This window comes from Pezoporus flaviventris, unplaced genomic scaffold (genome assembly GCF_033815535.1).
Source record: "Pezoporus flaviventris isolate CSIRO_AGI_PZ_B2104156 unplaced genomic scaffold, CSIRO_AGI_Pfla_v1 ptg000041l, whole genome shotgun sequence".
NCBI lineage: Eukaryota > Metazoa > Chordata > Aves > Psittaciformes > Psittacidae > Pezoporus > Pezoporus flaviventris.
The window spans coordinates 8,851,759-8,865,277 of NW_026892589.1; the positions used below are offsets into that span (position 1 = coordinate 8,851,759).

Consider the following 13,519-nt stretch of genomic DNA (forward strand, 5'->3'; position numbering starts at 1 on the left):
GACTTGTTAGAAATAATTCTATCATATTTCTCTATGTTTCTGTTGGTCCTGGATGCCTCCAACATTAGATAACCATAAAGTGCCATTTGATATCTTAAATTCCTGATATGAGGTGCCATTGCACAAGCACAAACCTTCTGCTTTCAGCAGTTTGCTTTAATGATAGGATTAGTTTAATCAAGTAAATCTGGGGTGACTTGCTTTATTCATAGGTTTTTCTTTTGTGATGCTGTGTCATCCTTATCCATGTGAATGTTTCTGGATCTGGATTGTAAATTAATCTCTTGCTGACTTTTAAATTGGAATACGAGCAGCTCATTCATCTCACTGAGAATGCAGAAATGTATGAGATACGTGTCTCTGTGCCCATGTGAGTTACAGCCAGACTGTTCAATAAAAAGCTACAGACAGAATAGCATGCAATAGCAATGGGATTTTTTTTAAAGTCACCCTGAGATGGAGTTTGCTGTTTGTCAAACGACAGCTTTTTGATACTGGCAAAAACTGCATATGTTATCTTTTGAGACACCCCAACAGGACCTGTGGGAGACCACAGTTCTGTATGAAACAATTGATTCTACTGATATAAGCAAATTAGGTTTTTGTGACACAGGGAGGAGTTTTCCTTTCAGTCTAAAATGCTCCCCATTGAGAACTCCCACCAGGTGTACTATGCTTTCTGAAGTCATTAATGTAGATCAAAGAATAATTAGGCTTTGGCAAGCATAAGGGGGTTTGATTAATCAGACTGAGCAGCATCCTTTTATCTCCTAATCCAAACTGCCTGTTGAATCGGCATGCTGTGGCCAGGTTTAAGAAAGTACTTTCATGATAACTTGCCTCTTGCACAAAAGCACGGCATTAAGACTAAGCAGAATCCATCCTTTTGTTTCTTACCTTTCCCAAAACTGAGGGCTAGGAACAAGTGTTTATAGCAAACAGCAGATCCCGTGTGAAAATAGCAAAAGGCTGTTATGAATTTGAAGCTGGTTTTTTACGGTGGTTGACACATTGCAGTTCTTGAGGAGACAACAGGTTTTCTCTTTGTTTTGCAGAGAGTGGCAGCTCTCTAGTGACAAATGCTGAACAGTAGCGGAGTCAGGAGCCATGTGCATGAACCTAGCGTATGTGCCCAATCTTTGCACATAGGGGATGGAATCACCAAGACTTCCACAATCCTTATGTCCCCATTCCACACTGGGGTTCAGGTAACCAAAATATTTAAGAAATTTTGCCTTATTTTTCATATGAACCAGTACTTTAGGAGAAATAAATCTAGTAAATTCTCTTGTTCACCCTATCAGAGTTATTTCTTGGAATGGAGTAATCTGTGGGAGTTACCCTTCCATCAGGTGGGTAGTATCAGATCTAATAGTACCTGGATGCAAGGGATATTTTTGTTGATTTTTTTCATGGTAAGATGTTAAAATACCTTGTGAATCCCAATTTGAGCAAATGATTCAGACACAGCACTGAAGAGATACTCGATCTGAACACCTAATTCTTTGTGAATTATAGAGACCATCCCACCACGTGGATGTGGAAAGTCCACGTAGTGGGTTTGTTTCTTGAGAACAGTTCTGTGCAGCAGGAGACTGGTTCTTACCCTGTGTGTGTCAGAGAACAGACCAGTACTTTCTTGCTTACTTATAGGAGCTTGCTTTATCTCTTAAAAGCTCTGTTTGCTATTCACAGTCTATTTTTTCCAAAGATTCCCATGCTCCTTGCTGACACCGATGCCATAGCTTTGTGAAAAGGGCATGTCCTCCTACCTCTGCTTGCAGATGGCCTATCAATTCCTGGGATATAAATGTTTATTTCGATAAATGAAGAGGGACAGAAAGCCAGTGGTGTTAACATGATCTTGTGCCTGTAGAGCACTACTAAGTCTGTCTGGCATAAATCTGATCAGGGTTTGGCATGCAGACACTTCCTCCGACTTAGTCACCTGGCAAAACCCTGGAAAACCATCATCACCGTTTTAAAGTACATTGATTAAACAACAGGAGAAGAATCAAACCAGAATTGTTTAGAAGTGGGTTTGCATGCTTCTGTTAAATAAGAGCATACAGTCCTGCTTCAGGGAGAAGGCAGCTGCTCAGGTCTGTTTTGTTGTACAGCCCTGGAGAAAGAAGGGAAGAGCAGGTTTTATTGTTAAAATTGAAGTTGACTGTAGTGGCCACTCTAAAGTTTTGTTTTTAACAGATCCCCCAGGGTGTGGATAAGAAGCGGGTTTTGACTGATAACACTCTGTACCTGAGAACAGCCAACTGCACTGGGTGCTTCTTTTTGCCCCTGCAAAGCAGCAGCACCCACGGGCATTTCTGTTGTGAAGGTGTGTTGTGCCGTAGGTGATCTCAAGAGCAGCCAAAAAGCCAAGGGAGAGAAGGAGGAACCGAACAGGGCTTCACGGGTGACACTGCAGTGGGTGCAGAAGCTGTGGCTGGTGGGTATAATCAGGTAGAGCAGCTTTATGAATTTTCACCTTCTTCCCAGAAATTATTCCCATTAGGTTGTAATAGAAGAGTATGAAGCACCAGCGATGGCCATTGCTGCATAACAGCTCATGCCTGGCAGGTGCCTGTGGCAGTCACTGCTGGTGTCTAAAGTGTGCTAAAAGAAGTCTCAGGAAATAATTTGATCAGAACACATTGGGCTGCATTCTTCACCAGGAATAAGGACTGCTGGCATGGCAAATGGGACTTTTTAGAAGACTGGTAATGAGCTACTTTAACTCTAGAGGTCAAACAGGAAATAGCACAGAGAGCTTGTTACATTGCATTTCCATAGGAAGTACAACTATGTTTTTCCTATTTGTTTGGGTGGGAAAAGTAGAGAATTGTAAAACATACTATGCTGGTTTATGATGATGATACAGTTTTCAGCTTCACTGGAAATGCACTTTTCCCATTTTTTCTTTTTTTTTCCTCCAGTTTCCTTTTTGCAGTTACATATAATAGAATTTACTTGAACTAAGAATTGTCAGGTATTTTTAAGGTTTGCAGAAGTTTCTGGAGGGTTTTATGTCTGTTTTCCTTCGAAAAGGAAAGGATTTCCCTGCAGCTGTGGAGCCCATGAGCTCAAGGAAGGTCACAATTTGTCAGGCGAAGACTGATCTTACAGTACAGTCAGATGAAAAAAAAACCCACCAGAATTCTTTGTAAAGGGAATGTTCTTGAATTGATCTCAGAAGGAAAACAGCCACATTGATTGCTTTCTCTACAAGGAGCTTCAAAATTGTTTAGTTCCCCACTGCTTTCTATTAGTCACAGCTCCCATGCAAGGCAACTCAGGGTCACAGCACCCGTCCTACAGCGCACTGGCTTCCTACTAGCTCTTCGGGTTGTTTTGAGTTACAATAAAAGTGATAGAAATGATTCTTGTAAATGTGAAGATGCTTTACATAGGGAATGACGCCAAGTGATGTAGTTGGATGTGCACAGCTTTACTTGTCGAATATATCTGCAGAAATTCAGCTGCCTTCTGCAAAACGGAGGCTCTGGGCTGTTCTGGAGGGTATGCCTGGCCATGCACTCAGCAAGGAACAGAGCCATGGGTGGGCAAGAGAGGCTCTTTTGGACATTGCTACCCCTTCTACATGCTAGGAGCAGAATTTGTCTTCAGAGACTGAACAAAGAGAAAAGGGACTCTCCTCTTTCTGCACATTCTTCTGAAGTGGCTGCTACTGACAAAGCAACAAGATGCAGGACTTTGGGAGCGTGGACCAGCAGCTCCTGTACAGCACATTTCTGTCAGAGCTCCTTCCTGAGATGCAGGGGAAGACAGTGGTACAGCAAGTAGGCAGCATTTTTCTAGCAATATTATATCATTTGTCTTCTTCAGTTACATCAGTGTTTCTGTGAGGAAACAACAAAGTGTTTCCTTCCACCAAAGAATGAAAGGGGACTCAAATAAAATAGGGAAGTAACGCTTTTATTACCAAAGTATCTGTGGAACAAAGCGCTTCCTTTTTCCTATTTATTTCTAATCATACTCATGCTAACTGTTACATCCATTTTCAGCATCTGTCTGTGTGAAAGAAACTTGGGGAGAAATTACCTCAATAATGTCTTTTTAATCTTCCTTGTTTACAGCACACTTTTTGTTCAAAGTCATTATGACAGTCATGGAAGATTCTGAGTGTGATGCAGTTATTGAATTTTAAATGAAAACTAAATTGGCTGTGGTAGAGGGGAAAAATATTTCATAACACAGTAATTTTTCCTCAGGGTACAGTTTCTACATTTTATTAGAAATAAGCAATTTTCACTGTGTCTCCAAAATGTATATAGCAGATAAATGTGAGAGATTAATCTAAGGAAAAAAGGCTTTTACAAGTATTTAACACCAAGTGGTGGTTTAAAGTTTGCTTGTTTTCTACATTTTTTTCTGCTGTGCTGGAGAAGCTATTTACTGATTTTGCTGAAGTAAAACGTATCTTAGCTTTCTGCATTGGTCAAAAGCCTCCCATGGTGTCACTTAGGTGGGATTTAATTGATCCATTCGAGGCATTTTTCTGCTTTATTTGTGCATATATAAAGGAAGGAACATTACCTATACGTGAAAGGTACTGAGGTGCCCATGTGGCTGCTGTACAATACATTCTGCTGACTGGGCAGGGCTCACCCCTGTAGCCATCTCCAGGCATCTTCCACCTCTCTGTCCCTACAGCCCCCCAAGGGAAAGAACACCATGAAGTTGCCTCTGGGTGGTTCTGCTAGCAAGGTGAAGGGGAGGCATTGGACAAGATAAATATTGGGATAAAATGAATGCACCTTCATCCCAGTGTTGCAGTCAGCTGGCAGGCATTCATTTCATGGAATAGCTCTGTCGTCTGGCTGGTCTCCACAGGGAATAGCAGACACGCACAGCCCAGTTTGGAGGCTGCTGGGAGGGAGCTTGGAGCAGCCCCCTGAGCCCTGGCCATGGGGGCACCTCGCTGGCAGGGCCTCTGGAGAGCACATTTCTGCAGCTGCTCAAGCTGCTCCAGCAGCATAATTCAGCCATTTCTTTCTAAGCAAGCAGCACTGATGGGCTGGTTTTATGTTCATTAGATTTGCTTCATTCCTTCAGCAGCTCTCAAGCTCCAGTTAGGCTGCAAACGAGAGGAATATTCAAATCAGTGTTTAGTGAATTTTCATTAACCAGTATTAGCTCTTGTTCAGCTTCAGCTCCAATTACAGTTTGTCAAAATGGAAGTAGATATGAATTAATTGTAGCAGAGAAAGTGGTGTGTTTGATGTATTTGCAAAGTATACAAATTACTATGGAAAATGCATCCACACATGGTTAGTGGAGTCTGCGGGGTTATGGTTTCAGCTCAGAGCTTCCGCTGTTGCCAGCCTATAACATTGACATCCTTCCCATCCTTTGCATATGCCTGCCTTTCGGCTACAGCTCTGTTACTGAGGAGCCAAACACTCTGCATCCCTGTCATGTTAATGGGCATGTAGGTTTTCTCTGATAGCTCTTATCCACCGAAATACAGACAGGGAATAGCCTCTATGCACAGTTACAGTCCTGAGCAACCCCACATAGCTCTGCCTCTCTGTTCCCAGCTATGACATGTTTGTACATGCCCATGTTGATGGTTTCCACTGGCTTTGGTAATGTTCCCCTGCTTCTGTCTCCTGTTTGTTTCATGGCTGTGTAACACATTGCAAATCTAAATGCCTGGGGTGCACAGGAAGCAGACAGGAAGAGGTTTAGTTTGAGCAGAGGCTGTAGGCTTGCAATGGGATGCAGTTATGGAGAACTCATGGTTTACTTGGCCTCCGGTTATTTTGTGCTTTGGGAAGTGAAACCTGTATGTAAAATGAGCATTAGAGATGCATTCAGAAGAATGTTGCTTTTAGACCCTTACAAGCTTTTAGATCCTTGCAAACTGGTGCCATTTGCAGGAAATAAGGTCTGGGATTGAATTTTTCATACCTTTGCCAGGATGCTGAAACAGAAACTTAGGGAAGGTTTACAAACCAGCTCCCAGCAAACCTCATGCTAAGTAAGCTAATTCAATTTATCAGTACTTACTGGATGCTGGGATGAGAGACCATTTAGAACTGAATACGTTAATGTCTCTCCCCAGATTAATCGCAAGCAGTAATGTTTTTATGATTTAGCAGCGTTGTTCATGACTAACATTTACAGAAGATTACCAGTAGATTTTCAATAAAAGCTCTTCAGCTAAAACTAAGATTGTCACAATTTTAGAGGTAATTGGGCAACGACTGAATTCAAAAGCTGATAAATAGAGGAAGTTTTTCAAAGCTGTATATTGCACGCTGACATAATGGCAGGTTAGACTTCCAGATGCACTACTATATGGTGAATGTATAGATTGCTAAAGATGATGTTGTTCATCAGTTGAAATACACTGCAGCCTGTGAGCAAATGAAGGGGGGTCCCCCCCCATTTCAAATTAAAGCAGTCGTGAAAAGCATTTTTCTAATTAGCAAGTCTCTTTATTTTAGAGCAAATAGCAGAATCCCTCATAGTATATTTTTTCCCCTCTTCTGTGTTTTTTCTCCTTGTAAATATGCCAGCTTGTTATAGTTATTTTCCTTCCCCTGTAGTCTGTGTGGGCTTCCAAACTGAGATGGGAGAGACACGTGTATTAAGACAAATTAAGAACACATGATCGCAAAAACTTGGAGGAAAACTTATGAATCACATGTGATATCTGAAGATAGCATTTGTTCCTTCTTTCATGCAGCATGTGTTACATGGGTACTGGTGTCCCTTGGAAGCTCTGGGCTCACAATTGGATGTGATCAGATTATTTCAGGTAAATGAGTGGCTGGGTAGCAGCAAGGCTGAAGTAACCATGAGCTGGATTTACCCAGCCATGTGGATAATTGTTTACCTCACAGTGAATCTGGAGATGTGATCTGTGAGCTATCAACAAAGGCAGAAATGAAAGGGAAGTTATAGTCATCACGCTTCCATAGTTTTACAGCGTCTGCATCAGCCTTGAAAAGACTCTGTAGTAAACAGGTAGAAAATCTTTAGTTTAGGGGAAAGCTTTATCCTTTCTCCCTCCCAGACTGGAATTTTATGGTCTTTACATTTCGCTATCAGATTTGGTGTAAAAGTGCTTGAATTTTAGTACAAGAGCTGTTCCCATTAACTTCACACAAAAACGGCCTCTTCAGAACTTTTTGCATGGGTATGGGTGAATCTTCACTCAGTGGTGTGTAAGGTTGTTCTCCGTTTCATGATACTTTAATTAATTGTTTCCTGGTTTTCAGCTTTGTAGTGGCTACCACCCATTCAATCTTAGCTTTATATTTTGGACAGGCCATTCTGTAAATAGCATTTCAAAGTCTACACAAGGAATGTAAATGTTATTCTAATTTGCAGCATCATTCAAATGCCCATATAACAGTTATCCTTGTGAAAGCAAATTGAATCTGTCACGTCATCTTCTATGGAAGTCTAATTCTTGGTAACAAAAGATATTGCAGCTGACAGATGGAGCTGCACACTACATAATTAAGTCTCCGTTGTATGTCAACTGTAGCCTTTCAGACACAATTAGTCTGACCAGTTCACCCACTTAGGGACTTGAAAAAAAATATATCCCTTAGGTGGATGAGAAGGTTTCTGTGGAAAATGAACTCCAAAATGCACTAAACAGGGGCAAATAGGATCATGTTCATGGCCAAAACTTCCACTGATGAAATCTGATGCAGCTCTTTAAGTCCTCCCTTTACCTTCTTTTCTTTTGCATTTATTATGTCCTGAGAGTAGCTAAGCATAAACTCTTCTCAGCAGGGAGGCTTATGGAGGCAGTGGATGGAAAATACATTTTCTTTAGAAAACCAGCTTTGGGAGCCCCCAGCTGTGCAAGAGATACAATTGTGTTACGTTTGTAACAGTAGATTGTAAAACTTGGGGGAAACTACAAAACAACAGCAAACTTCAGGAAAAGATAAAAGGTGCTTAGCGGCATGTGATGCATCCGGAATTAGTAATGAGCCTGATATACAACATGCTGATCTGGGTCTCAGAATCTGCCATGCTCGGGGATCTCTGTGTTGAGGACTTTTCTTCACAAAGATCCACACAGAAGAGGTTTTAGGTAGTCTGTTCCGCTGCTCTCCTGATGGATAGATGGAGAGACATAATGGTTAAACACCCTACAGTAATCCCCTCTGAATACATGAGGTGTTCTGGTATAGAAGAATACCTGCACAATACCAGATCCCAGGTTCTTCCTGTTATACCTGTATTTTTAACTTCCAAAGTTGATTCCATGTTTTTCTTATACGCAATCTTTTGTTCAGTCTTTCTTGCTTCGCTAGAACGCACACAGCCGTTGTCTGATAGTCATTATAACACTGAGCCAACAGCAGCAAAAGCAGCTCACAGAGTACAACTGTTTTTTTCACATTCCTCTTTACTTTTTAGGTATGCTTTGTTTCATTAAAAAGAAGTTTCATGCTGCTTTTATTACTCTGGCTACTAATGAAGGATAGGCTTATTAATTCAGAAGCTTTAATTAAATCACTTTCAGAGGGACCTGCTTGGCATGAAATTGCATTCTGTGTCTGACTGTAAGGAGGCCCTAGTGATACAGCCTTCCTTGTTGACCACTTGCGTTGGAGACCTCGATTTCAAACTGGGAGGAGGTCAGAAGGCAGGAGACACCAAGACAGAGTGCACAGAGCAGCACTCTCCAAATGCAGGGCTGCAGCCACCAACCCTCTCTTTTAGCTGTCTGTAACCGTGTCAGCAGACATCTCAGATGTAACCACCCATCCAGAAATGGAACTGGACCATGGCAAGCATTGCATATGTACTGCTGGTGCCTACCCCACAGCAGCATGCAGGAGATGAGGTGACCACATACACGGCAGCTTCCCTGGTCATTAGGGACAGTAGTCTGGAAGTCTAAACTAAATAGAGAAAAATAGGTTACCAAGAAGCAAGTTTGTTAACTTTTTCTGTACAACTACCTTAAAATGGGAAGACTTTCATGGCTGACCTTATTGAATTATTAGTTCAGGCTGGAGAGTCACCTTTAGCAGTTTAACTGAAGACTGGAGTGAGATTTACCACTTTTCTTGAGAAAGAAATCACCAGAAGGTATATACACATCTATGGCAGATGGGCATTCAGAGTAAAGGAAGCAAGGTCCCAGAACTTGGTTTAACTCTGTGGCTTACATCAGGTTTGGTTTTAAGATTTTTAAGAAATAAACCTTTTCTTGAACAAAGGAAAAAGGATTGAATCAGTCTAGTTCAGGGAGCTGTGCTTGAAGGTGAACTTGCCCTCTGACCTGCCTTGTGCATGCTGCCCACCCCAGTCTGGCATAGATCTCCAACTCCGTTTAAAGACAGCTTTCTCATCCCATTTCCCCATTTCTCTGCTTTCCCCCAAGCTAAACAAGTTACAGTGCTTTCCTCAGGCAAAATGCATTATTGAGAATGCCGTTACTCCCATTACTCAGTAAACCACAGGTGGAGTCAGCCAGGAAATATTTTTCCTGGCAGCCATCTAAAGAATAGGAAAAGATGGAGAAAGTGGCTTGATTTCATCTTGCAGACTACAACCTGATCAGTCCCCTTCTGACCCATGCTTCTGGGATCTGCACTCTGATCTGATGTGGTTTGAGCCATTAAAGTCCTGGGCCTAATGGGGCTGTAGCGCTGGGAAGGTCTGAGTCAGGTCTTGCATGCGGGTGTAAGGCAGGAGAAATCCCAGAAACAGGACCTCGCCACTGTGAATCCAACTAAAAGCCATAATAACCACGATACATCAGGAAGAAGACCTACCTAAAGAGGGGAATGCTTTTATCTCAAACACTGAATTTACAGTAATTAACAATTATAAACTCAATTGCAGTATTTTATAGGCTGTCCTTCCTCTGACTCTGGAGAATGAAAGTTAATGGAAATACACGTGATAATACTTGCTGGCTGAAGGGCTTACATTAGCTGATCTAGTACCTCCAAATGCACACTTAGGTAATAATACACTAGATGGATCAGGGAGGAATGAGATTATTTTTTCTGAGAGATAATAAACACGTTTCTCACTAGGCTCAGCTGGAATATTACTGCTGTTCATATAGGCAAGTATTTTGTTGGAGAGATGAAGTGTTGCGTTTAAACTTGTTCATTACCAGAAATGTGACAAATACTGAGCTAATATCATGTCAACAATAAACTGGGGATAATGCATTTCCTCTCCTCCTAATAGATTTTTTCCTTACATATAATCATAAGCAATACTAAAAAAATACAATAGGGAAAATAAAAGGGCTACTGGAAGATGTCTGTTCTCTGGGATATGCAGTTCTTTTGATTTGAAGTATCAGGGGCAGAGAGGATGAAAATAATTTGTTTGGGGATTATCTACACGCGGAAAGAAACTTGATAATCATTCAAGTGAGTAGCTGCTGCGTTTGTTTGCTGCAGTCGTGCCTAGTGATCGTTGTTCAGTTCAGTGAGATTATTGTTTCCAGAGGTGGGAAGTGAAGGAGAGTTCGTTACAGTGCCTCTGCATCCCTGTCACAAAAGCAATAGCAGCTACTTAGCAGGGCTTGCACACTGGAGGTGTGTTGGTTGGCTCTACAATATTCACTGACCAATTAGTGGTGTGGTTTTTTCCTTAGGAGAACACAAACAGGAAGGTTTAATACTCGGATTAGGTTAGTCCTCAGAAAAGGCTTAGTGGATCTTCGCTACAACATAGCTCTTAATGGCAAATGTATAATTATGTTTTATAAAGATTTTATGAGAATGGCCAGAATAATATTAATGATGTGTGAACATAGGTGGCAAGACTAGATTTATGTTTCAGGCTATTACATTTTACAAGCTGGAGTAGAGAACAGAGGTAATTAACAAGAATAATGAAAGCACTACCTTGCCATAAATCACTGTTAAAAAAGAGTAAATAATAGAAGACAAAGGGATTACGAGTCAAGCTCAGTCTTATTTGTCAATTTTAGAGCAGAAGGGCGGGATTAATTAGTGAGATGGCATAGCCTTTGTTTGGTGCTCTTCTGTCAGGGGGAACAAACATCTGATTGAACGCAAATGACAGTGATTGCCTTCTCCATGCCTCTAATCAGGGCAGGGAATCTCATTTTGCCCTGCTCTTAAGGAAGCAAAGGGGGTAATTAGCAGGCATGCTGGACTGGGGGATTTTGCAGTCCTGATTGCAGATGAGGGTAACAGTGTCGCTAATCTGTGATGGAAAAGCACCCACTTCTCCAGCCATCTCAGTTTTCTATGAATTGTTTAGTTCCAGTTTTTAATCTGCAGTGCTTTGTGGATCAGAAAGCAAATCGGCCTCCACTGGGAAGACCCTTATCTATTAATTACTTTTTCCTCTTATCCTAGGAGAAGACATTTCTCATGCTGAGCCACAGGAAGTTGATGCTGAATTTCAGTAACAGCAGATGTTACAAGGATGCTATCAAAATTCTGAGGCAAATGGGCTCTTCGTGACCAGCTTCAAGCAGAGCCCCAGCATCTTCTCCATGTGTTTCCTTCTCATGTCTCAAGGCAGCAGCTCACCTTCAGCTAAATTTACCCTTTCTCCTCATTCTGTTTAATCTCGTGAGGGGAGTAGCTGTATATCTGCCCTGCAACTCGCTTTTGCAGAGCAGAAATATTTGACCTTTGCAATGCATGAGATCGCAGAGACAGCACATGCTTTAACATATGCCTCTAGTCTGATCTGCAAGGGCTTGAATTCACCACTGCCTTTTGTGTGCATCGGCAAGTTCAGTCCTGACTACAGTGAATTCTGCAGGATCCTCAAAGGTTGTTAAAACCTAGGACTGGCTCTGTGCTGTGTTCCTGGCTCCTAGAGTGATATTGTGATAGCTTTTCTTCTTTCTTTATATATGGGATACATCCTCAGCTCCTGCAGGAGGGAGGTATAAGACTCTTCTTTTGCTGTTGTTCGTAGCTTATATTTGCACACAATGTCCTTTGGACAGGCCAGTGTTAACTTGCTGTTAGAAGCCTCTGTTGTATGAAAATCTCGTGACTTATGCACTGCTGTGAACATGTGGGCACCAATGCAGATAAGCATGGTGTGACTACTCAGAAAGCAGGGCATTACAGCTGACACAGCCTGGGAGTGGGGTCACCATTTAACACAAGCACACAGAATAAAGTGAGGGGCTCAGCCATCCTGATTAGGGATAGATCTTTCCCAAACTAGGATATGCTATTGACTTCTGATATTGTATCTACCCTGCTGAATAACAGTCAGTCATCTCCCAGCAAGTTCTCCTTCACCTCCAGTGTCACAAAAGAGACAAGGCACCATTTCCCTGTGAACCTTTAGCATACAGATGGTGGTGAAAAAAGGAAATAACATGGCAGATGCTTGCTCAGCCTGGAGAGGACTATGCCCATCATAACCTGAGTCAGAAACTAACAGTGTGTATTCTGGGACTTAAGCACCCCTCTCCCCAAAATGGGAAGCTTAGTAGAGAGATCCCAGAGGGAGGTTCTCTCCACAATGTAAATGTGCATTTTCCAATGGATAAACAAAATATTTAGCAAAGTTTCTAAGTATTTTTTCTTAATATTTTAGCTGATACAAGGATTGTTTCATTGGAAATTGTTTTGTATCCTAGCTGTTCCCCTCAGGGATGAGCAAATATGGACCGAAAACATGACTGACTGGAGAGAGAGCTTTTTCATCCTGATTGTCTTGGGCTGTGATTTTGACTGACTTTACAGACTAAGGGATAAGATAGTTGGTACTTGTAGACACATTTGATCTTTCTTGCCAAGAGGACATGCTGCCATTCTGATAAGGAAAAGTAATGCCAAGTTACTTTGCCATTCACACAACTCAAATCTGTTTCTGCAAGCAGTTTGCCAGATTGTGATATAGATCAATATAGCCTCTTTACTAATCCCTAGCTGAGGGCCATTTCATTTGCACTTGGTGTCTGTGTAGTCTGAGGTGAGTGGAGGGGTTCTTTGCACTGCTGAAGATTTGCTGCAAGGCATCATGAGAGATGGCTATTGCACTGCTGGGTAAAAAATCCTAAACATATGCAATGTGCTGTAGAGCACTAAGGCATCCCTTGAAAAGTAATGAAAAATGGACTATTAATTATTGTTCATTATTGCGGATGCAAAGCTTGTGAGCCAAGTTTAATTAAATACAATGAAGAGTTGTCCCATTTCAATGACAGATTTTTTTTTTTCCTTGATTGAAGCACAATGTTTCAGTTGTCTGAAAATATTTGTAGCTTCAGGAGAAGCTTTCTTCATCTGAAAAACACTTATGTAAAACTGACGCTGCATTCCTGTGTCTAAAGATCTGATTCTCTGGGTATAATTGCATTGACTATTTTGAGTTTCAGACCTAATGGATAAAGGTACAAGAACAGTGTCCCTGGAAATCCCTGGAGTTTTCAGTTTGTTGACGGGCTATTCTTTATGTTCATCTCCCTGTCTTTGTATCTAGGCTTGGTGAGTAAAGCACAGCTACCTTTGAAGTAGGCCATTGAAAATCAGGGGAGGAGAAGAGAATCTTC

At 41.6% G+C, this 13,519-nt stretch overlaps 1 long non-coding RNA gene across 1 annotated transcript; it reads left to right on the forward strand.

Annotated features, from left to right (window-relative positions):
- Positions 1-73: 73 nt before the first annotated feature.
- LOC133275629 (uncharacterized) lies at positions 74-12,097 on the forward strand. The gene is made up of 3 exons (XR_009745638.1): positions 74-370; positions 1,058-1,208; positions 11,352-12,097. It is a non-coding gene; the product is annotated as an uncharacterized LOC133275629 (long non-coding RNA).
- The last annotated feature ends 1,422 nt before the right edge of the window (positions 12,098-13,519 follow it).